Raw genomic sequence first — 24548 nt, 5'->3', positions numbered from 1 at the left:
TTTCATAAATGTGGAAGAATCGCATGTACCACATGCATGTGCACTTCCAGAAAAAATGTTGAATTTAGTTCTTTCTCTACGAAAGAAACTTATCCAATTAAAAATTTCTTAATTGTAATTCCACCTACGTGATCTATTTGATCACATGTGGGTGTGGAAAACAATACGTGGGACGCACAACGCGTACTCTCCACGTAAGATTCTCTGAACATAGGAGAAATATTCTAAAAGGTCTTAGGACACACCCCCTTTCACTTCATATATCACATTGTCAAAAACTAGACTTAAAAAAGGTGTCAATAATAGCAATAGAACAAGTAGGAACAACTAAACGTGGAGGTGATAGATTTAATCTATTATGTAAAAGAGAAGCATTCTGGATCTTTGTTCTAGGAACCTTAATACCAGGTGGCCTGAATGACACTGTTGAACTGAATAATATCTAGTATAAATGAGACCATCTATCTATAGAATATCTCCACCAGTTCGTAATCAGGACTAATGGTATAAATATAAATAAATTACTATTGCAATAGAAATTTAAACAATCATGATTATATTATTAACAATAAATTAAAACCAAAACAAAATAACAGTAGTAATAATAAGAATAAAAAGAAATAATTACAAATAAGGGGTTATACATGTATACATGTGTTTATGACGTCCACATGCATCGGAATGTGTATGTATATATACATGTATATATGTGTGTTTTGTATTATACATAAGGTGTGGGTAATATGCGGTCCACCATATAAATTGACAGCCTTTCCGGCGGACCAATACAGGGATACAATCATCGTTACTTTCAGATGCTGTGGTCCCTTTCCTTGTTACATAGTCCCTTTGATCTGTTTAAAATACTCTCCTGACTATTCTCTATCCTCTCTCTATACATATGATTAGATCTATATATTTGATTCAAGTTAACTACTCCCTCTGTCTGCTAATAATAGGGATATCTATGGTATTACCTTCGGGCAGTGTTAATTGGCCCATGATGCCTATAATTCCCTGTTGATTATCATATATCCTCTCCCTCCAATGTGATCATATACGTATTAATCTAGCCCATTTGTATTCAATGGGCCAATGAATATTTATTCTTCTATGTGGGAAACATCTGAGCGGTGTATTCAAGAGTGTATTTAATAATGAATAAATAATGGTATATACCTATTTTAATTAAATAATAATAAAAAATTTTTTTTATTTTTCTTACTTAAGTTATAAAATATTGATAAGTAGATGTCTGGTAATATTTATTTAGTGTGTGCACTAGTTATTATTACTATGTTATTATATAAATAATTTCGTTTAAAACTTTTTAATTAATTATTATACATATATATACGTTTTTCATTATATTTTATATGTTTATAAATATAAATCCTAACTCCGTATAAGCGAATCATATCAAAAGTGAGGGGAAATTCAGCGAATTACTATTTGTTTCCCTTGATAATTAAGTAGCATATATTCAAAGTATTTAAATAGTATATTAATGAAAATCAAACTGCCTCCGTATTCAAGACGGGAGGTACGGACAAATGATCAGTGCTGCTCACCAACGCACCTGAGCCTACTGACGTATGCGCTTCATCTACCTTTTCGAAAACGAGGTTTGGAATATACCTGTAATGCGTATGACGTCTCTATGAGCGGGAGACTGTCTGCTATTTAAACGCTACACGGAGAGACGGTGATACATTTCTCTGAGGAAGCCGCTGAATAAGTGACAGGCGGAGAAACGCGTAAGAGCCATTCACCATACCCGGTACCGGTTATTCAAGCCTGCATAAGCCTACTTCACCTGCTCGGAATTGGACCTTTGTTTGGACACTCCGGATAAGACCCATATAAACGGCCATTTATGCACCAGGAGTCGGGAGATACCAAAACATCGGACCACAAAGGTTAAAATTTAACCTCCAAGGCAGGTTGTATGCAGTAGCTGCATGGACATTTTCATTGATTTCTGATAGCTTAATTTCATAAGCATCAATTCATCATTGCTCAATTTGAACTGCGGAATCCACTGATAAATCTGTCTCAGTGGAGATTGTCAATATTACTAATAGCTGCTACTAATTGACTGACTTATACTAAGTTATCTTATCATTGTTGGAAGAGATTAATAGGCTAGAGTGATTACACTCATGTGTTACGATTAACTAATTTACGGTTTAAATTATCATCAATCCTCTCTAGATTGTATGGTACTAATTATGCTTATCATTTCATGCTTGCAGGATTAATCGGTACCTAGGATTTGGGTATTTATATGTATAAATTGTTTTTAAATTGCATATAATAAAAGCACACATATGATTTGGATTAGCGCTGTTATTTTTGTTTTGTTCTGTGAAATCAAACTGTCCACTTAGGAAGCAACACTGAATGACAATCAATTTCACATGCTGTTGTGCAAATGGAATAGACAACAGGTGGAAATTATAGGCAATTAGCAAGACACCCCCAATAAAGGAGTTGTTCTGTAGGTGGTGACCACAGACCACTTCTCAGCTACTATGCTTTCTGGCTGATGTTTTGGTCACTTTTGAAAGCTGGTGGTGCTTTCCCTCTAGTGGTAGCATGAGACGGAGTCTACAACCCACACAAGTGGCTCAGGTAGTGCAGCTCATCCAGGATGGCACATCAATGCGAGCTGTGGCAAGAAGGTTTGCTGTGTCTATCAGCGTAGTGTCCAGAGCATGGAGGCTCTACCAGGAGACAGGCCAGTACATCAGGAGACGTGGAGGAGGCCGTAGGAGGGCAACAACCCGGCAGCAGGACCGCTACCTCCGCCTTTGTGCAAGGAGGAACAGGAGGAGCACTGCCAGAGCCCTGCAAAATGACCTCCAGCAAGCCACAAATGTGCATGTGTCTATTCAAACGATCAGAAACAGACTCTATGACAGTAGCGCACGCAGGGGGGGGGGTTCTGAATACCCAGAAACCCCCCCCCCCCTGATCAGTGCTGGTCGTCAGACACTCTGTCTGCATCTCTGACCTGGACGGCTGTTATGATGAACCGGCCGGACGCTGACAGAGAGGAGCTACAGTATCAGTGCCACTGCCGAGTGCAGTACTGCCAGGAGCCTCTAGAGGCCCCCATCTTCATTTGTGCTGTCCACAGAGCAAGAAGTCGTCCCTGAGCACTGAGCTGACATGAGGCATGCAGCTCAGAGGCAGGAGCAGGAAACGTGGGGGAGAGACCTGACCTGACACAGGGGACTCCAGAGATCACACACACAGGAGCTGGGATCCTACAGAGGAAGAGTAAGTTTGGCTTTGTGTGTGATCTATCTACAGTCTTTCTCTCTCACTCAGTTTTTCTCTCTCTATCTACAGTGTCTCTTTCTTTCTCTCTCTAGTGCTTCTACATTTATCTTTCTATCTGGATTCTACATCTATCTGTCTGTCTGTCTGTCTATCTATCTATCTATCTATCTATGGACTGGTTTCCATTTTTTTTTTATATATATATATATATATATATATATATATATATACATATATCTCTGGGATCAGTATGAGATACTGATGGATGGGATGCCGGCAGTCAGTATACCGACAGCGGCATCCCGTCTATAATAATCCCGACAGCCCCTCATTTAGCCCCCTAACCCTCATGTTTTCCCTACCCTAACCATCCCGAGTGATGCCTAACCCTAACCCTCCCTTTCCCGCTGCCTAAACCTAACCCTCCCCGCTAGGTGCCTAACCCTAACCTCCCCCTGTATGTTTTCAAAAAGGGGGAAGGTTTATCCTGCACCGGCCTGTTTTTTAGATATATATGAGATAATGATACTTAAACCAAAAATCGGACAATAATATTAAATAAACATTATTCCCATCTGTCCATATGGCGGTGCGCCCCGAGTCAAAGAGAAGGCAAAATGTAACAAAAGGAGAAAAAAGTATGACTCTTGTTTGGGCGCACTCTTGTTGTATCGTGTTGTCTATTGATTAGTGATGTGTATAAAAATATAGTCAAATCTTTATTTCTACTCATAAAATAAATGGGAACTCAGCACAAAAGAAAAAATCAGTGATTAAGTTTAACATAAATGGATAGTAGCATTCCAAATGATGAAACAAAAATTGTATTTTTCTGAAATTAGAAATGTTCAGATCTTATTTTATGCTCAGATAAATGCATATTGGAAGATAGCTACATACCATGCTGCTTCCGTCTGCTAAAGATCTGTACAAACTGTGTTTGTATTGATAAAGCCCTAAGTAGGGATGATTTCAAGTGAGGGACTACACCCTGACTGAGATCTAGCCCTGATAATTCAAGTCCTTATTGGAGATGGAGATGAGATATGAACACAATGAGGTGCTAAGAATAAGTGAAAGTGGTGATCCTGCTGTTAGTGTTATCTCACAGGGAATGCAGCCTTCCTACTGCACTGGGTATTCCCTAGTGGTCGCCCAACTAGGTACTGACCTAGCCCACCTCCGTTTAGCTTCCAAGATCAGACGAGATTGGGCGTGAGCGTAGGGGTATGGTAGTAGGAAGATTTGCCCTGTGCCACTAATGAGAGTGCACCGAAACAGAAGATGGATTGCCCTCTGAGAGGGGAATGGAGGAAAAGAAGAGATGGGGGGGGGGGGGGGGAGAAGGAAAGGATAGATATTGGAGCGTGAATCTGCTGTCCTCGTTAGACGGGAGAGACGTGTCCCCAGGGGGACGCGTTCACCAGAATCGTGGATGAGAGTTCACGGAAAAAAGAATTGGATGAAAAAAGAAGAAAAAAAGGAGAAAAAGAGAAAGAGAGGGAATTGCATGGACATGGAAATAACTGTAATAAATAGCAATATCAAGCAAGAACCAATCATGCCGTGTGTGAATTTGAGAATGTTAACACTGAGGATATTTGGGCAGGAGGAAGAGAGATATTGAAAAACCTCCTGCTGAGGGTCAAATTACCGGCAGAGGACTTGGTGCAAAATCACACACCACTGCTAGTCCTAAACGTGTACCTTAAATTGTACAGTAAGACGCCAGTAATGGTGAAGACCCTATTGGTCAGCTTTAAACACACTAGATCATACGCCCAAAGGCATATTGGGTTATACTGAATTCAGTCAAAAGAACCCCATGCAGTTTGTAAATTATCAGATAGTCAACACAATGTATCAAAGACTTATTATGATTGTACTGATTTCAGTCTTCGGACATATATGCAATTTGGTCAGAAAAATATGATATATACAGGACTCAGAATTATAGCACAGTGAAATCATGAAAACACACAGTTTGAGATTTTGGAGCAGATATGGCTGCGTGACCACACAAAATTAAATGTGTGTGTACCTGAGGAAATCTGCATTCATTCAATGAGGGGTTTTACCCGCATCTAACAGAGTAAGGATGAAACATCAAAAATAATATTTGGTGAAACACAACATGGTTACATATCACTAAAAGCTTAATTATAATGCCCCTGGGAAGATCCAGTAGTGTTATGCGATAAAGAGGTCTCACTTAAGCAAATGATAAATAAATTAGAACCAGGAAAATAAATAGTTAAATGCAGGTAAATGTCGAATATCACCCATGCAGTCTTCAGGTGGGAGGGGGTCCGCAGGAAAGAGGGGAAAACGCGTTTCACCCGGTCACGGGCTTGTTCACTTCCATGAAGCAGCTCAAACAAGAGTCATACTTTTTTCTCCTTTTGTTACACTCCCCCTGTATGTGCCTAACCCTCCCTTTCCAGTCCCTAACCTTCCTGGGAGTGTACCGTAAGTCTAACCCCCCTTCTGCTGCCCGAACCTATCCCCCCCCCCTTGCCAGTGCGTTCCGCTGTGCGGACGTTTGGGATGCAGGCTGTCTGTATTTTGACGCTGGCATCCCGTTTTGCGTCAGTACATTGACGCCGTGAATGTGTCCTCCCATCGGGATCCCGGCATCGGTATATCGACCCCTGGGATCCCGTTTGTGTAAATACTGTATATAGATGTGTCCTGCTTTGTTGTTGCCACATCGCATCATTCATAACGTGGGACGCGTGTTCCCACTATCCATTAACTTCGACTGAGCACGGCATACCATGATGCATACGCATCGCAGTGCTGCTATTAAATGCTGTTATATGCAGCAACAACATAGCAAAACACACATGGAAACCCCCCCTTAGAAATCCTGCGTTTGCCCCTGTATGAGGGTGGTATGAGGGCCCGACATCCACAGGTGGGGGTTGTGCTTACAGCCCAACACCGTGCAGGACGTTTGGCATTTGCCAGAGAACACCAAGATTGGCAAATTCACCACTGGCGCCCTGTGCTCTTCACAGATTCTCACTGAGCACATGTGACAGACGTGACAGAGTCTGGACACGACAAGGAGAACGTTCTGCTGCCTGCATCATCCTCCAGCATGACCGGTTTGGCAGTGGGTCAGTAATGGTGTGGGGTGGCATTTCTTTGGGGGGCCGCACAGCCCTCCATGTGCTCGCCAGAGGTAGCCTGACTGCCATTAGGTACCGAGATGAGATCCTCAGACCCCTTGTGAGACCATATGCTGGTGCGGTTGGCCCTGGGTTCCTCCTAATGCAAGACAATGCTAGACCTCATGTGGCTGGAGTGTGTCAGCAGTTCCTGCAAGATGAAGGCATTGATGCTATGGATTGGCCCGCCCGTTCCCCAGACCTGAATCCAACTGAGCACATCTGGGACATCATGTCTCGCTCCATCCACCAACGCCACGTTGCACCACAGACTGTCCAGGAGTTGGCGGATGCTTTAGTCCAGGTCTGGGAGGAGATCCCTCAGGAGACCATCCGCCACCTCATCAGGAGCATGCCCAGGCATTGTAGGGAGGTCATACAGGCACATGGAGGCCACACACACTACTGAGCCTCATTTTGACTTGTTTTAAGGACATTACATCAAAGTTGGATCAGCCTGTAGTGTGTTTTTCCACTTTAATTTTGAGTGTGACTCCAAATCCAGACCTCCATGGGTTAATAAATTTGATTTCCATTGATAATTTTTGTGTGATTTTGTTGTCAGCACATTCAACTATGTAAAGAACAAAGTATTTAATCAGATCTAGGATGTGTTGTTAAAGTGTTCCCTTTATTTTTTTGAGCAGTGTATATTTGTGTTGCCAGAGACTTTGTACCTTGGATTCAGTTACCGTTTACTATTTCTTTTCTGCCATTACCAATGCTAAGTACCATCTGTTCTTACATCCTTGCTCTGTGACCTCTGTGTTCATTAAACATCAGCGCATATGCGCAGGACTTTTATTTTGCCTCCACGTTTCATATATTGTACCAACACTGACCCACTAGTGCCCCCACCGGGGACAGACAAAATCAGAAACCTGACACAACATATACAATTATTTACAAATGTTATAATAAATCGGCATGATTGGTGGACGGTTCATCCTTGTTGGCGTTTGGTCAGCACTTTATAGTCAGGAGGCAGGATTCACTCACCAGAGTCACAGGTTTCATTGGATATACAGGCCATACTTAGGTACTCCGGTTAGCAGGTAGTCTAGCGCACTGGCTAAAATAGGAGATTCGATAAGCAGTGAAAAGAGTGGAGAAGTGAGCCAGTGGAGAAGTTGCCCATGGCAACCAATCAGCATTGAAGAAACAATTATAATTTGCATACTATAAAATTATACAGAGCAGCTGATTGGTTGCCACAGGCAACTTCTCCACTGGCTCACTTCTTCACTGGTTAGTACATCTCCCAAGTCTCTTCTGTGTGGGAAGAAGGTGGAGCAGCACAAACCTAATTGGAGAATGGCGGACCCCACGGATGTCACCCACAACATCCCTTGGTGCCATCTTGTGGAATGCGTGCCAAGGGTTGCCGAAGCCTGTTGTAGGTGCACCAGTGTCAAACGAGACAATCATTGTGCTCTGTAACATCTGTTTATTTTTGTTCTGTAGTCATCTCCCTCAATGTGCAGGAGAACAAGGCAATAATTAGTACTCTTCCCATATCTTAGTATAGATAGTTTTTATTACACTGATCCTGTGTGCAGCGACATGTGCCGTGCGTACCCTGTGTACTATTGTGAGCGCTGCATAATAACATTATTGCATAACACTGTGCGGGTTGTTTTCATCCATGAAGCTGTTTGTCAGGTTAGAAGATTCCCCGTAAAACCATCAATATAAAAATGTTGGTGAGCAGGAACTGTAACCGACTAATTACTGAGGTATCGATGCACCCAGAATATATACAAATAGGGACAAATTTTGAGTAATACTCTTACGCAATATGTTCTAATGTACATCCACAATGTCACTATCGGACAAAAGATACTTATTCTAGACAGCGTGACTTGTGTCAGCCCAAGCTGTCGCTATGGCACAGGTGAGTGAGAGGAGGCGTGGCAACCCGTGTCACAGGTGACTATATAAGCCCTGCCAGGCCCCTCCCACCAAATGTTTTACTATTACTGCTAGCTATATGCCTGTTATCATTATACAAAGCACGGTAACCTTTATCAGTGTATAGATATTCGGCCATTATACAGCAGTGTGATCATTAGTGGTATAGGGGTCTATTCATGAAGCAGTGAAAACAGTGGAGAAGTGAGCCTGTGGAGAAGTTGCCCATGGCAACCAATCAGCTGCTCTGCATAATTGTGTAATATGCAAATTATAAATGTTGCTTCAATGCTGATTGGTTGCCATGGGCAACTTCTCCACTGGCTCACTTCTCCACACTTTTCACTGTTTCATGAATAGACCCCATAAATACATGATGGTGTGTGCGTGGGGTGGGGGAGGTTGGTTATGAATAAATTGTCCTATTTAATAATATTATATAGATGTGATAATCATGTAATTAATGCAAAGTACATGTGAGAACAAGGTGAAAATATACACATCCCATATGTGAAGGTACAGTATAATGAAAATCTAGTTTACATTGCTAAAGGGATATGGGCTGACCCATGAGTTCCTATCTCTGGCTATGTACTATAAACCCAATTGGTCTGACCCTAGTTACAGGCTGAATAATCTCAATACTGTATATTAATTACAGGGTTAATAAGCAAGTTGGTTAATGTGTGCAACATTTCCTGTAATCAGAAATGAAATGCCCGACAGACAAAGGGCCTAAATCATTCAGATTGATCGCTGCTGTGCGTTTTCGCACAAAGAGCGATCAGATCCGAACTACATATGCACTGCGCCGGCGCGTCGCATGGCTACAACAGGCATCGGAGCCCTGCAACGGGATTGTGCAAAGGATCCATTGGCACGGGCGTTCGCAAGGAGATTGACAGGAAAAGGCCGTTTGTAGGTGGCAACTGACCGTTTTCAGGGAGTTTCCGGAATAACGCAGACGGGCTCAGGTATTTTCAGGGAGGGTGTCTGACGTCAGCTCCGGCTCCGATCATCAGGATTATATCGCACAGGAAGAGTAAGTCCTGGGCTGCGCAGAGACTGCACAAAATTAGTTTGTGCTGGCCTGCAACACGTGTGATAGCACGCTTGCACGCCGAAAATACACTCCCCCTGTAGGCTGCAACTATCTGATTGCAGGACTGCAGAAATCGCTGCCAAGTGATCAGATCTCAATGACCCCCACAGACCTGATCGCATCAGCAAATGTGTTAGCTAATGGGCAAAACCATGTGCACTGCAGGTGGGGCAGATGTAACATGTGCAGAGAGAGTTAGATTTGGGTGGGGTGTGTTCAAACTGAAATCTAAATTGCAGTGTAAAAATAAAGCAGCCAGTATTTACCCTGCACAGAAACAAAATAATCCACCCAAATCTAACTCTCTCTGCACATGTTACATCTGCCACACCTGCACTGCACATGGTTTTGCCCATTAGCTAACATATTTGCTGCTGCGATCAGATCTGAATTAAGCTCAAAATCCCTACCCCCAGGCAGAATCAATTAAATTGCATGTACTTAGTACATGGTATATCTCTATCTATCTATCTATCTATCTATCTATCTATCTATCTATCTATCTATCGCAAAATTGTAGTGAGACTATGGGGGTAATTCCAAGTTGATCACAGCAGGAAATTTTTTAGCAGTTGGGCAAAACCATGTGCACTGCAGGGCGGGGGGGGGGGGGGGGCAGATATAACATCTGCAGAGAGAGTTAGATTTGGGTGGGTTATTTTGTTTCTGTGCAGGGTAAATACTGGCTGCTTTATTTTTACACTGCAATTTAGATCGCATATTTAACTCACCACACCCAAATCTAACTCTCTCTGCACATGTTAAATCTGCCTCCCCTGCAGTGCACATGGGCCCTCATTCCGAGTCGTTCGCTCTGTATTTTTCATCGCATCGCAGTGAAATTCCGCTTAGTGCGCATGCGCAATATTCGCACTGCGACTGCGCCAAGTATCTTTGCTATGAAGATAGTATTTTTACTCACGGCTTTTTCATCGCTCCGGCGATCGTAATGTGATTGACAGGAAATGGGTGTTACTGGGCGGAAACAGGCCGTTTTATGGGCGTGTGGCTGAAAACGCTACCGTTTCCGGAAAAAACGCAGGAGTGGCCGGAGAAACGGGGGAGTGGTTTGGCGAACGCTGGGTGTGTTTGTGACGTCAAACCAGGAACGACAAGCACTGAACTGATCGCACAGGCAGAGTAAGTCTGGAGCTACTCTAAAACTGCTAAGTAGTTTGTGATCGCAATATTGCGAATACATCGGTCGCAATTTTAAGATGCTAAGATACACTCCCAGTAGGCGGCGGCTTAGCATGTGTAACTCTGCTAAATTCGCCTTGCGACCGATCAACTCGGAATGAGGGCCATGGTTTTGCCCAACTGCTAACAAAAATCCTGCTGCGATCAACTTGGAATTACCCCCTATATTGCTTCATTTTTTCCTATATTACAATCCACCACTATTTTCTTATTTGTTAAGGGTTGGGGGTTCACCAAGCATGGCGCATCTCACCACTCATCGCAAGCGACATTTAGTAACGCCATAGGAAACTAATCGCAGAGGACGGCTCTACCGATAAGAGCTGTCCTCTGTAATACAAGGACTTCTGGGTATATGATGCTAGAGTCCTTCTGTGCCTCCGTCGGATGACGTGCGTGCTGCAGGGGACACTGGAAGGTATCCAAGTGAATCCCTCTAAGAGCACATTGCTTGTTGCGTACTGAGTCCAAGCTCTGGAATGTATTGCATTCCGGAGCTTGGTGCACATGAGAAATGCAGCCAAAACTCCTATAATGGAATTTTTTAGAGGTTAGACCACATTTTTACCTTTGATGAACTCTCTCCCACCCCTCCAAGCACTGAATAGAGAGGTGACCAAAAGAAAAAAAAATTGTTTGGGTTTTTTGGGGTACAAAAGTATAATCAGACCGGTAAAGTAGTGTGTGGGTCAGAATACAATACATAGTCACGTTTTTTGGGGTGTAGCGTTCTGCCATTTGTCAATGTGAGTGATGAATTAAAAACTGTTTATACGCTTTATCATTACTGTGTCAGGAGGGCGCTTGAGCTGATTGGGGGTGAGATGTATCAAGCTGTGGAGAGAGATATAGTGGAGAGAGATAAAGGGCTTAATTCAGATCTGATCGCAGCAGTAAATTTGTTAGCTAATGGGCAAAACCATGTGCACTGCAGGGGGGCAGATGTAACATGTACAGAGAGAGATAGATTTGGGTGGGGTGTGTTCAAACTGAAATCTAAATTGCAGTGTAAAAAATAAAGCAGCCAGTATTTACCCTGCACAGAAACAATATAACCCACCCAAATCTAACTCTCTCTGCACATGTTATATCTGCCTCCCCTGCAGTGCACATGGGGGTCATTCTGACCTGAACGCTCGCTGCAGTTCTTCGCAGCACAGCGTTCAGGTCAGAACTGCGCATGCACCGGCGCCGCAGTGCGCCAGCGCATGGCTGACAGCCGGCTGCTGACGTTGCCTAGTGATGGCCTCTGCCTGATTGACAGGCAGAGGCGGTCGCTGGGCTGGTGGGGGCGTCATGGCGGCTTTTGGCCGTTTTGTGGGCGCGGTCTGGCCAACGCAGGCGTGGCCGGACCGTGCGGGGGGCAGGCCACAGCGGCTGCGTGACGTCACACGCGGCCGCTGCTATCGGGCAGCAACGAGTAGCTCCCGGCCAGCACGCTAAAGCTGCGCTGGCCGGGAGCTACTCCTGAAGTACAAAAGCATTGCCGCTGTGCGATGCTTTTGTACTTCAGCGACGGGGCAGGGTCTGACATGCGGGGCGAGCTAGCCCTGTGCTGGGCGTCCCCCCGAATGTTGGTGTGCCTAATAAATTTAGCACAGCTACGATTAACTTGGAATGATCCCCATGGTTTTGCTCATCTGCTAACAAATTTGCTGCTACGATCAGGTCTGAATTAGGCACACGGGGGGGGGGGGGGGGGGGGGATGGATTAAGCCTGGAGAAGGCATAAGGAAGTGATAAACCAGTGATATGTGCAAGGTGATAAACACACCAGCCAATCAGGTCCAATATGTAAATTAACAGTTAGGAGCTGATTGCCTGGTGTGTTTATCACCTTGCACATATCACTGGTTTATCACTTCCTTATGCCTTCTCCAGGCTTAATACATCTGCCCCACAGTGCCATCCAATCATCTCCTAACTGCCATGTCGCAGGCTGTGTTTAAAAATGAGTTAGGAGCTTATTAGTTGATACTTTGGGGTCTTTTTACTAAGCCTTGGAGAGATGTAAAGTGGAGAGAGATAAATTACCAACCGGTCGATATTTTATCTATGTCCACTTTATCTGTCTACAAGACTTAGGGGGACATTTACTAAACAGTGATAAGAGCGGAGAAGGGAGCCAGTTGAGAAGTTGCCCATGGCAAGCAATCAGCACTGAAGTAACTTCTATAATTTGCATACTATAAAATGATACAGAGCTACTGATTGGTTGATGGGACCACTTATCCACTGGCTCACTTCTCCGCTCTTATCATTTCTTAGTAAATATCCCCCTTAGTACATCCGCCCCTTAGTGCCAAACAGAGTCTAAAGAGTCTAATTACTAAGGCTTGGATGGAGATAAAGTGGACAAAGATAAAGTACCAGCCTATCAGCTCCTTACTACCACGTTACAGGCTGTGTTTGAAAAATGGATCGCGATCCAACTGCAAAAAGTATGGACCCAGGTTTTCTTACGGTGAACCTTTCACACCGAGCCACGGGTAGAAGCGGCGGTGTGAAATAGGTATAATAGTCTAGTATTGTGTTGAAATCACCCCCTAAAACAATCATTTCAGATTCTACTGGGGAGTGTGGCCACTGTTATACCTTCCATTTCACCATATACCATACTGACACAACCTTGTCTATCAGAGGGTACAGTTCATTATGTCATCAGTAAAAAAGTCAACAGTGTCTAGGTCAACCCCTTGCACAAAGTCGACATGAGAAAGGTCAACACATGAAAAGGTCAACATGACTTTTTTTTTAAGTTTTTGGGGTGTCAATTTTTAAGTTTTAGCACATGGACCCCCAATTAGTATCGCTTCGCTTTCTATGTGTTGGGTAGGTTCCCGTTCCCAATCATAGTCCACTTGGATGATAAAGTATGAAAAAGTTCTAAAAATGTAAAAATTGTGAAAAACTCATGTCGATCATATGCAACCTTTTGACCATGTCGACCAACAGCGGTTGACCTATTGACTGTAGACCTTTTTACTGTTGACCTAAAGACCGGACACCCTATCAGATATGGGGGGTCATTCCGAGTTGTTCGCTCGGTAAAAATCTTCGCATCGCAGCGATTTTCCGCTTAATGCGCATGCACAATGTACGCACTGCGACTGCGCCAAGTAAATTTGCTATGCACTTAGGAATTTTACTCACGGCTTTTTCATCGGTCTGGCGATCGTAATGTGATTGACAGGAAATGGGTGTTACTGGGCGGAAACAGGCCGTTTTATGGGCGTGTGGGGAAAAACGCTACCGTTTCCGGAAAAAACGCAGGAGTGGCCGGAGAAACGGAGGAGTGTCTGGGCGAACGCTGGGTGTGTTTGTGACGTCAAACCAGGGACGACAAGCACTGAACTGATCGCAGATGCCGAGTAAGTCTGAAGCTACTCAGAAACTGCTACGAGGTGTGTAATCGCAATATTGCGAATACTTCGTTCGCAATTTTAAGATGCTAAGATTCACTCCCAGTAGGCGGCGGCTTAGCGTGAGCAACTCTGCTAAAATCGCCTTGCGAGCGAACAACTCGGAATGACCCTTATGATTAGGAAATGAAGGTGACTCCACATATTTTTGCAAGGGCCATAGCATGGTAGTGTATTGGATATCTGAGATATCTCAGATGCCTCCAGAGGGCACCTCCATACAAATCCCGGCAGCTGCGCTGATTTCATATTGTTGCACAGCCGCTGCATACTGAATCACAGCTACAAAGACATTTGTGTATATCACTAATTAAAAGCCATTGTCCCTATACAATCCTTATTGCTCCAAGTAATGTAAGGAAACGGAGAGATCCATGATGGAAGCGGTGTTGGACTGGGGCATGAAAGGGACAACGAGAGAATGCAGTGGTAGGAGCCCAGGCTTATGGGTGTGGCCAGTCTCCAGAGGGGGTGTGGCCAGCTACCACAGAGGCTTGGCTAACCATTAGAGAGTGTATAGTCAAGGCCGCTTTATAAATATATAATATAAATACTGCTAGTGCATGCATGATACCAGATTAACAATAGCATTGCACTATAGTGGATACACCATAGTCCTGTGCAGTATAAGGTAACATACTGTATAATACTAGTGCGCAGTCTGGAACCTGTTCCCTAGATGAGAGGTTAGGCCCTCAGACAGCGGGAACTACCGGTGGTTTCACATGTACCCCGGTGGGCCAGTCCAACCCTGGCAGTGTCGTACTGGGGCATGAGGCGCCCTCCAGGGGAATGCAGTGCTGGGGGCTCATGTTTACATAGTAACATAGTATCTGAGGTTGAAAAAAGACAATTGTCCATCGAGTTCAACCTATTTGTGGTCTCCTATGCATGATGATTTGACTAAAATTTCTGACTGATGCTGCTGTCAGCCGTTGCATTTTATCCCTATTTATAGTAACTATAATGCATGACTATGCACCATACCCCTTGATATCCTTATCCATTAGGAATTTATCTAACCCATTCTTAAAGGTGTTGACAGATTCCGCCATTACAACTCCCTCGGGCAGGGAATTCCAAACACGTATTGTCCTTACCGTGAAAAAGCCTTTACGACGTATTGTGCGGAATCTCCTCTCCTCTAACCTGAGCGAGTGTCCACGAGTCCTCTGTGTTGATCTAACCAAAAACAGGTCTCGCGCAAGCTCTGTGTATTGTCCCCTTATATATTTGTAGATGTTGATCATATCCCCTCTTAGTCTCCGCTTTTCCAATGTAAACATGCCTAGTCTTTCAAGCCTTTCCTTGTATTCCATCGCTCCATGCCCTTAATTAGTTTGGTCGCCCTCCTCTGTACCTTTTCTAGCTCCAGGATATCCTTTTTGTAGTACGGTGCCCAGAATTGTACACAGTATTCAAGGTGTGGCCTCACTAGTGATTTATATAACGGGAGTATAATACTCTCGTCCCTAGCATCAATACCCCGTTTTATGCATGCTAATATCTTATTAGCCTTCTTTGCTGCAGTCCTACTTTGGGTACTACTGCTTAGCTTGCTATCTATGAGGACACCTAAGTCTTTTTCCAGTACAGAATCCCCTAATTTTACCCCATTTAGTAGGTAGGTGTAATTTTTGTTCTTGTTACCACAGTGCATTACTTTACACTTGTCTGTGTTGAAGCGCATTCTCCATTTGGCTGCCCATGCTTCTAATTTAACTAAGTCGTTCTGAAGAGACTCGGCATCCTCCTCTGTATTTATAGCCTTACACAATTTGGTATCATCTGCAAAAATTTACACCATGCTCTCTAGACCTTCTGTTAGGTCGTTAATGAAAATATTGAACAAAAGCGGTCCTAATACTGAGCCTTGCGGCACACCACTTAGCACTTCAGTCCAAGTTGAAAAAGATCCATTAACCACAACGCGCTGCTCCCTATTATCTAACCAGTTTTTGACCCAAGTGCATATTGTGCTTCCTAGCCCTGATTCTTGTAGCTTGTAGATAAGTCTCATGTGTGGTACAGTATCGAAAGCTTTGGCAAAGTCTAAAAAGATTACATCCACGTCTTTACCCTGATCTAGGTTTGCTCTTACTATTTCATAGAAGCCAAGTAAGTTGGTTTGACAGGATCTGTCCTTCATAAACCCATGTTGATTCCTTTTAATGACCTTATTGACTTCAAGGAACTTCTGAATACTATCTCTTAGAATACCTTCCAATACTTTCCCCACTATAGATGCAAGACTAACTGGTCTATAATTATCTGGTTCAGCTTTACTTCCCTTTTTAAATATAGGCACTACTTCCGCTTCCGTTTAGGGGTGTCGTCAGTCGAGGGGGGTGTGGTCACCTGCCACAGATGCTTGGCTAACCATTAGAGAGTGCATGGTCTAGGCCCATGATAAATATATATAGTAAATACTGCTAGTTCATGCATGATAATGTACCAGATTAATAACAGCAATGTACTGTAGAGAATAAACCATGGTCCTGTGCAGTATAATGTAACATATGTATAATGTATAATTCAAGTGCACAGTCTACAACTTGATCACTAGATGAGGAGGTGGGGCCCCAGGCAGTGGGGCCCATGAGGGTTTTCCCCTCTACCCCGGTGGGTTTGTCCGACCCTGGATGGAAGTGTGCCCAATGCTACCAAGGTTTATACTGCCTGACCCCCTTTCCACCTCCGATCTCTCAGGAACTGATCTCACCTTGTCCTGCTCTGCGTTGATGGCGGCTCTGAATACAAAGCCATTATTTTCTCCCTCATTTGTTTTGTTGCCATAGCAACCAATCAGATTCCACTTTACATTTATCTAGTTGCTTCTAGAAGATAATAGGTAGAATATGATTGGTTGCTATGGGCAACATCTCCACTACTAAAAAATTCACACCTTAGTAAATATACCCCATTGTGCGTTCGCTATTACCTAAATGGATGAATCGGCGCTGGGAGCCATGTACTGTAAATGTATGTTTAATAATGTGTTTTAACATGTTATATTTAGTGCTCTAGGCGGTGCATGTTTAAAACGTATAGATTATGCACTTTGGCATTTGGAAAGAAATTGCCTTTGGCACATTCTCACATAGGAATTGATATGTTAATGACCCTGACACCAGCAAAGAGGTCTGTGGACAAGCAATTTCTGTGTGGTGCAGTCCAGGGGAGTATTCTTGTGTGTCTCTATGTAAAACACTAAGGGGGTCATTCCGAATTGATCGTAGCTGTGCTAAATTTAGCACAGCTACGATCATGTTCCCAGACCTGCGGGGGAGGATGCCCAGCACAGGGCAAGTCCGCCCCGCATGTATCTCTGGCCCCCATCCCCCGCACAAGTACATAAGCATCGCACAGCGGTGATGCTTTTGTACTTGTTGAGTAATTCCCGGCCAGCGCAGCTCCTACGGCTGGCCAGGAGTTGCTCGTCGCTGCCCCTGGGCGCAGCGGCTGCCCCCCGCACAGTCCGGCCATGCCTACGTTGGCCGGACCGTGCCCCCAAAACGACCGCCTCTGCTTTTCAATCAGGCAAAGGCGAACACTAGGGAACGACAGCCTTCGGCCTTGCGCCGGCGCATGCGCAGTTCCGACCTGATCGCTGCGCTGTGAACAACTGCAGCGAGCGATGGGGTCGGAATGACCCCCTATGTACAGATGGAGCCGCGCTCATCTTGTATGGATCCATCGCAAACGTGCACTCCAGGCAGGAAATGGGCGATCCGGCACTTAGCTCCGCTACGGGAGTGCACAGAGACGCTCCCATTGTAGTGAATGGGGCGCGTGCCCATCACGGATGTGAGCGTGGCCCAGACGCTGCAATGGGCGTGCCTAGGCGGGAGCGCCCAGGCACGGATGTACCCACGATTAGCGTTTCTCCATCTTTAAAACAGAGACAGACAGGTGAAAAGACAATATTGTTGGGTTTCAGAATTTCATGTTGTTCCTAAGAAAGTGATAATATTCTGATTGAGCCGCACTGGTTTCAGTCTAGGGGCGGGAAGTAATGAAGTCCAGCGACCGTGCGGGATGCTGGCCCAACTCGCCCGTTTTTGTAAATTATTGCCATGTAAATGATTGCCCCTTTAAAATACGTCCGAATTCTGGCGGCTTCCCGCATGGCCACCGAACTCGGACTTCATTACATCCCGGCCTAGATATGTGAAATGAGAGAAGAAATTGAAAGTTGAGTTTTAGTTACATTTGTGAAAGAAACATATATGTTAAAAAAGTGGTTACTGACGGTAAGAGGGAATCCCCTATTGGACAGGTCCCATAAGACCCAAACCCAATCTGTGAACAATGGGTATGGCTTGAGGGCGCATCCGGTCACAATATCTAGCACCTATAATTTCTGATGACACTTTTAAATATTTGGGGCTCATGGAGGTATATTTACTAAGATTCGTAATTGTCGGGATTTGGGGGGAGATTAAACACGAATGACATCGGTAGTGTGAATTTGCAACTTTTTGGGTTTTTTTAAGACTCACTTACTTTGCTGTCGTATTCTGCATTTTCGTTTTCTCCGATGCCGATGTCATTCGTATTGTCGGGCAGTGTTTTACGGGAGTGATTAGTAAAACACTTCCGGACTTAACACAATGAATAACGGCCGGATCTGTGAGATCCGTGCAGGGCTTCATTGTGTATATTCTGAGAAGTGAAGAAAGAGTTAAAAATCCCCCAAAAAATTTGCGTGGGGTCCCCCCCTCCTAAGCATAACCAGCCTCGGGGCTCTTTGAGCCGGTCCTGGTTGTAAAAATACGGAGGGAAAAATTACTGGGGTTCCCCTATATTTAAACAACCAGCACCGGGCTCTGTGCCTGGCCTGGTGCAAAAAATACGGGGGACAAAAACGTTTGTTTTTAACACCAGCAACGGGCTCCACTAGTCAGAGAGATAATGCCACAGCCGGGGGACACTTTTATATTGGTCCCTGCGGCCCTGGCATTAAATCACAAACTAGTCACCCCTGGCCGGGGTACCCTGGAGGAGTGGGGTCTCCCCCCTCCAGCCACCCAAGGACCAGGTAGCAGAACTATAAGTCCCAGCAAGCCTCCCCCGCAAGCTGGTACTTGGAGAACCACAAGTACCAGCATGCAGGGGGAAAACGGGCCCGCTGGTACCTGTAGTTCTACTACAAAAAAATACCAAAATAAAAACAGAACACACACACCGTGAAAGTAAAACTTTAATGAACATACATGCACACTTACTTACATACATACATACTTACCTATGTTGACACAAAGCATTCGGTCCTCTTGTCCAGTAGAATCCAGGGGTACTTGTAAATAAAATTATACTTACAAAAAATCCGGGGTAGATCGGTCCTCTTCTTCAAAGTTATAATCCACGTACCTGCTAAAATTAAAAAAACGAAATACCCGGTCCATGAACTGAAAGGGGTCCCATGTTTACACATGGAACCCCTTTCCCCGAATGTCGGGACCCCCCGTGACTGCTGTCAAAGAGGGTCCCATCAGCCACTCAGGGAGCGCCACGTCATGGCACTCTCCTGATTGGCTGTGCGCTCCTGCACTGTCAGTCAGCCGGCGCACTGTGGATACAATGTAGCGCACGCAAAAAAAATTCTGATTTTTAACTCTTTCACACCCCTTCCCACTGATAAACATGCACGGATCACACGGATCCGTGCATGCCTATCAGAATACGGTAAAAAAAAGCAGGTCTATTTGAAAACTGCTTTTTTTTCTGATTTGTACTTTTTCACGGCAGTGTTTGGCTATTGCCGGCAGTGATTGTGAATATGAATTTTTAGTAAATTACCAAGTTCTATAAAATAACAGGCGTGTTTCACCGATGGTGTATTCATTCGTATTTTTTTTTCTTTGCCTTCAAAAAAAATACGAATGCCCTCATCACTGCCGAGAGTTTAGTTTAGTAAATTCCCGAGATGACACTTTGAAGAAAAAAAAACTAAATCGGTCAAAATCGGAAGCTTAGTAAATATACCCCATGGTGAGTACTGTAAGCTGGGGACTGCATGTGTGAGCTACCACCAGGAGTCACAGAATGAGTTAAAAATGATACTGATTCCAAGTTTGTTCTATATTCTGCATAACTTGCTCATCTGGTTTCTGCATCTCTCAGCAGCTACCCATGATGTATTACTATCCTCACAGAATCCCTGCCAAGTGCCAACATATAGTCCTGGCGTAAACTTAAAGGCCCATGCACACTTGCCGATAAAATGAGTGACGTCGCTCATTTTCCCCTTCCCTGAGCGACGTCGCTCGTTTTATCGGCAAGTGTGTATGCCGCCAGCGACGACCGTTGTGCGGGCCCGCGGGTCGGCAACGATTGTTGCTGTCACCAGTGCATGCATGCAGGATCTGGACTGTCATCCACGACCTGCATGCAGGGCTGGCGGAGGCGTGACGTCACTGAATGATATGAGCGGTCGTATCGCTCAGTGTGTACAGTCGGCCGCCGACCGGCCGGCCCGGGAGGGGAAACATTAGACGACGTCGCTCACAGAGCGACATCGTCTAATGTGTATGGGCCTTACTCCAGGAAAGGAAACTACTTACTACCTAGGCACAATTAGATGAGTTTGGGAGAAAACTAAATACATTGGCCCTCATTCCGAGTTGTTCGCTCGCAAGGCGAATGTAGCAGAGTTACACACGCTAAGCCGCCGCCTACTGGGAGTGAATCTTAGCTTCTTAAAATTGCGACCGACGTACGCGCAATATTGCGATTACAAACGAGTTAGCAGTTTCTGAGTAGCTTCAGACTTACTCTGCCTGTGCGATCAGTTCAGTGCTTTTCGTTCCTGGCTGACGTCATAAACACACCCAGCGTTCGCCCAGGCACTCCCACCGTTTCTCCGGCCACTCCTGCGTTTTTCCCGGAAACGGTAGCGTTTTCAGCCACACGCCCCTAAAACGCCGTGCATCCGCCCAGTAACACCCATTTCCTGTCAATCACAATGCGAACGTCGGAGCGAAGAAAATGCCGTGAGTAAACTTACTTTCTTCATAGTAAAGTTACTTGGCGCAGTCGCAGTGCGAACATTGCGCATGCGCACTAAGAGAATTCTCACTGCGATGCGATGAAAATCTCCGAGCGAACAACTCGGAATGAGGGCCATAATCTGCCATGAGATTCACACAGGTTACGTGGTAAGGAACAATCTGTAGATGGCACAACTTGTTGGGCGAGGTGCGTTATGGTCACAAATTAGTGTTAATAAGCTCCCACAATACATTGACGGGTTATGTAATCATGTGAGAGTTCAATGGATTTACATTTTCTTAAACACTTATTTTATAGATGGCACCTGCTCTGAGACTACTCTGGTAACTGATATAGGGATGATGGGCCACCAATCACTACGTTCTCCAACCTTGACGCACAGTTCCTCTTCTCTGGAGAGCCTGATTTATATTATTTATACAGAGGTGTTACATCATATATGTAGGGAAGTGCTGTTAAATGTCACATAGTAAAATGATATTGTGACAATGGGGGTCATTCCGGCCCAATTGTTCGCTGCAGTTTGTCGCAGCGCAGCGATCGGGTCGGCACAGCACCGGCGCCGCAGTGCGCCAGCGCATGGCAGCTTTCGTTGCCTAGACAGAGGCGGTAGCTGGGCGGGAGGGGGCTGAACGGCGGCGTTAAGCCGCCGTTTAGGGGGAGCGGTCTGGCCAATGCAGGCATGGCCGGACCGTTAGGGGTGCGGGCCGCAGCGGCTGTGTGAGACCGCTGCGGCCAGTGGCAGCGACAATTAACTCCAGCCAGCCGCAGGCCAGGAGTTACTCCTCAAATACAAAGGCATCGCCACTGTGCGATGCTTTTGTATTTGTGCGGGGGGGCGGGAGGGGGGGCGGCACTGACATGTGGGGCGTCCCCCCGCATGTCAGGGAAGATGATCGTAGCTGTGCTAAATTTAGCACAGCTACGATCAACTCGGAATGACCCCCAATATCTCATGGGTAGTCAGATATAGACTAGAAAGCTCGAGAAAGGTATAAATTATTCACATACATTAACCCAAATATTTTTTTTCTTCATAGAACATATTATACCACTGACAACTGGGTATACAGTAGATGGGACACTTCCGAATAAGGAATGTATTAGCAAGACACTGGAGACATCACTCATATGATTTGGAGATTGAGGGGTCCATGGGGCATATTCATTATGAAAAAATTGTGAAATGAGAATATTTAGTTTTCAATTCTCATTCTTTCATTTCACAATTTTTTCGATATTCATGAAGCCTCTCATAGAAAAATATCACTTCCGAAAAACTGCTTCTTTTGCGAAGCAGCTTTTCGGAAAAGTTAAACTTTTCCTGCTGCTGCCCCACACTGTGCATGCGCAGCTCGAAAACTGGCTCCATGGGTCCCTTGTGCCCCCCCCAACAGTGTCCACTAATTCCCCTCGGGGCCGGCCAGCACCCGTATGCAGGCTGCCGCCGCTGCTCACTTCTCCCTGGCTCCCCGGCCGCAAAGTGAGGTGAGAGCTCTGCTGCAGCCCCCTCACCCTCCTGCCGGGATCAACCACTATCTGCCCGGAGCTCAGCCGCGGCTCCCTCACTTCCCCTGGCCGCACTATCAGCCCGGAGGTAAGCGCCACAATAGCAAATAAAGCATTTTCGGAGTTTGATGAATGTCACAATTTCTACAATTTGGGGAGTTTAGAAATTGTGATATTTAGAGGGTAATGAATATACCCCTATGTACTAAGCCTTGAAGAGAGATAAAGTACCAACCAACCAGCTCCTGTCATTTTTCAAACACAGCCTGTAACATGGCAGTTAGGAGCTGATTGGCTGGTACTTTATCTTTGTCTACATTCTCTCTAAGGCTTAGTACATAGACCCCATACTCTAAAATATATATTTATGAATCTAGACGTATTACGTTAAAACACTACAGCATTTAGGGAGCTGAGTAAACATGGGATGAGAGCTGCGTTCATCTGATAAACGCATTTCGGGGGTCATTCCGACCCGTTTGCACGCAGCGGTTCTTCGCTGCAGTGCGAACAGGCCGGAAATGCGCATGCGCATCGGACGTATTGCACACGTGCGTCGTTGCCTGGCAAAGATCGTCGGTGGGCAACGACGTCGCCAGCGACAAATGTGATCGCAGCGGCGTCCGCAAGAAGATGGACAGGTGGGAGGCATTCCGGGGTGGATACTCACCGTTTCCAGCCATTTTCGGGGAGTGGTAAGAAAAACGCAGGCGTGTCCAGGCGAACGGAGGGCGGATGTCTGACGTCAAAGCCGGGACCTGCATTGCTGGAGCCGTCGCACAGGGTAAGTAGGTCTAGGGCTAGTCTTGTTTAGTGTGAAACTTTTTTAGCATAGCAGGGCTGCACAAGCGATCGCAGCCCTGCTATGCTAAAATACACTCCCCCATAGGCGGAGATTAGTTGACCGCACCAGCAGCAAAAAGTTGCTCGTGCGATCAACTCGGAATGAGGGCCTTTATGGCTTTCTAGTGAAGCATTATGTAAAACGTTTCATGTTCTCGTTTTAAATCAGTGGATCCTCCTTAGGTACTTGTATTGAAAGATGTCCCACAACAAATCAGACAATGAAATGTAACACAGGACACGACTCCACATCTCAGAGTACAATTGTTTAATATTAGCACACAGATACTTAGTATCAGTATACAAAATAGATATTACATAGAAAAGTGGTATAAACATTTTAATATAAAATTGTGTCCAGGTAAATTCATATAAATACATAGAAATAAATATACACAGATTTACTATTATTTTGCATATCAATAAAAACATGCGGGTTGTCTAGCAGGAACAGGGATGGAGAGGAGACAATATTCAGTTCAGGCATCTTCTGATCTTGTGTGGGTCACTGGATTTCCTAGAACATGAAGAGATCATTTATTAAATGTGATATATTAAGGAATTCTGGGTAACTGGTCACATGTCAGCCAGTAAAGATCGGATAAAACATTGGCTGAAGTATCATTCACTGAGGTGTGACTCAAGTGCGCATGTACACTAATAAGTGATAAACAGGGGGTGCATAAATAACCCCCAACAATATATACAACAAACAAAAAGTACAAAGTTATAAAGCAAAGCAAGTAACTGGCACAGCTGACCAGAGAACCGCTCCTTGGCACATGCCCGCTTATGTTATATGAGAGATAATATGCTGCCTACTGTCATTTATTACTGATATAAGAAGTCACTGAGGAGATATGTTTCCATATGAAGGCCGGAGGCTGCAGGCTATATAGGGAGAGCAGAGTTCCATATAATACAAGTTTTACTAATGAGCAATAAGGTCATCAATAATAAGCGATCCCATTGATTATAAACATATTTTATGGTTATTTGCTTACATATGGTGACATCACTTGTGTAAAACAAATGATCACAAAGTGGAAGGAGATAGGCTGTGGCGGACAAGGGGATTGGCTAATG

The 24548-nt window shown here is 44.8% G+C and overlaps 1 pseudogene; it reads right to left on the bottom strand.

The window, feature by feature from the left end:
- Nucleotides 1–4410: 4410 nt before the first annotated feature.
- LOC134950352 (5S ribosomal RNA) lies at nt 4411–4529 on the bottom strand (annotated as a pseudogene).
- Nucleotides 4530–24548: the final 20019 nt, after the last annotated feature.

This window comes from Pseudophryne corroboree, chromosome 8 (assembly GCF_028390025.1).
Source record: "Pseudophryne corroboree isolate aPseCor3 chromosome 8, aPseCor3.hap2, whole genome shotgun sequence".
Classification (NCBI taxonomy): domain Eukaryota; kingdom Metazoa; phylum Chordata; class Amphibia; order Anura; family Myobatrachidae; genus Pseudophryne; species Pseudophryne corroboree.
The sequence above is the reverse complement of the archived record's forward strand: the minus strand, read 5'-3'. Positions and strand labels throughout refer to the sequence as shown.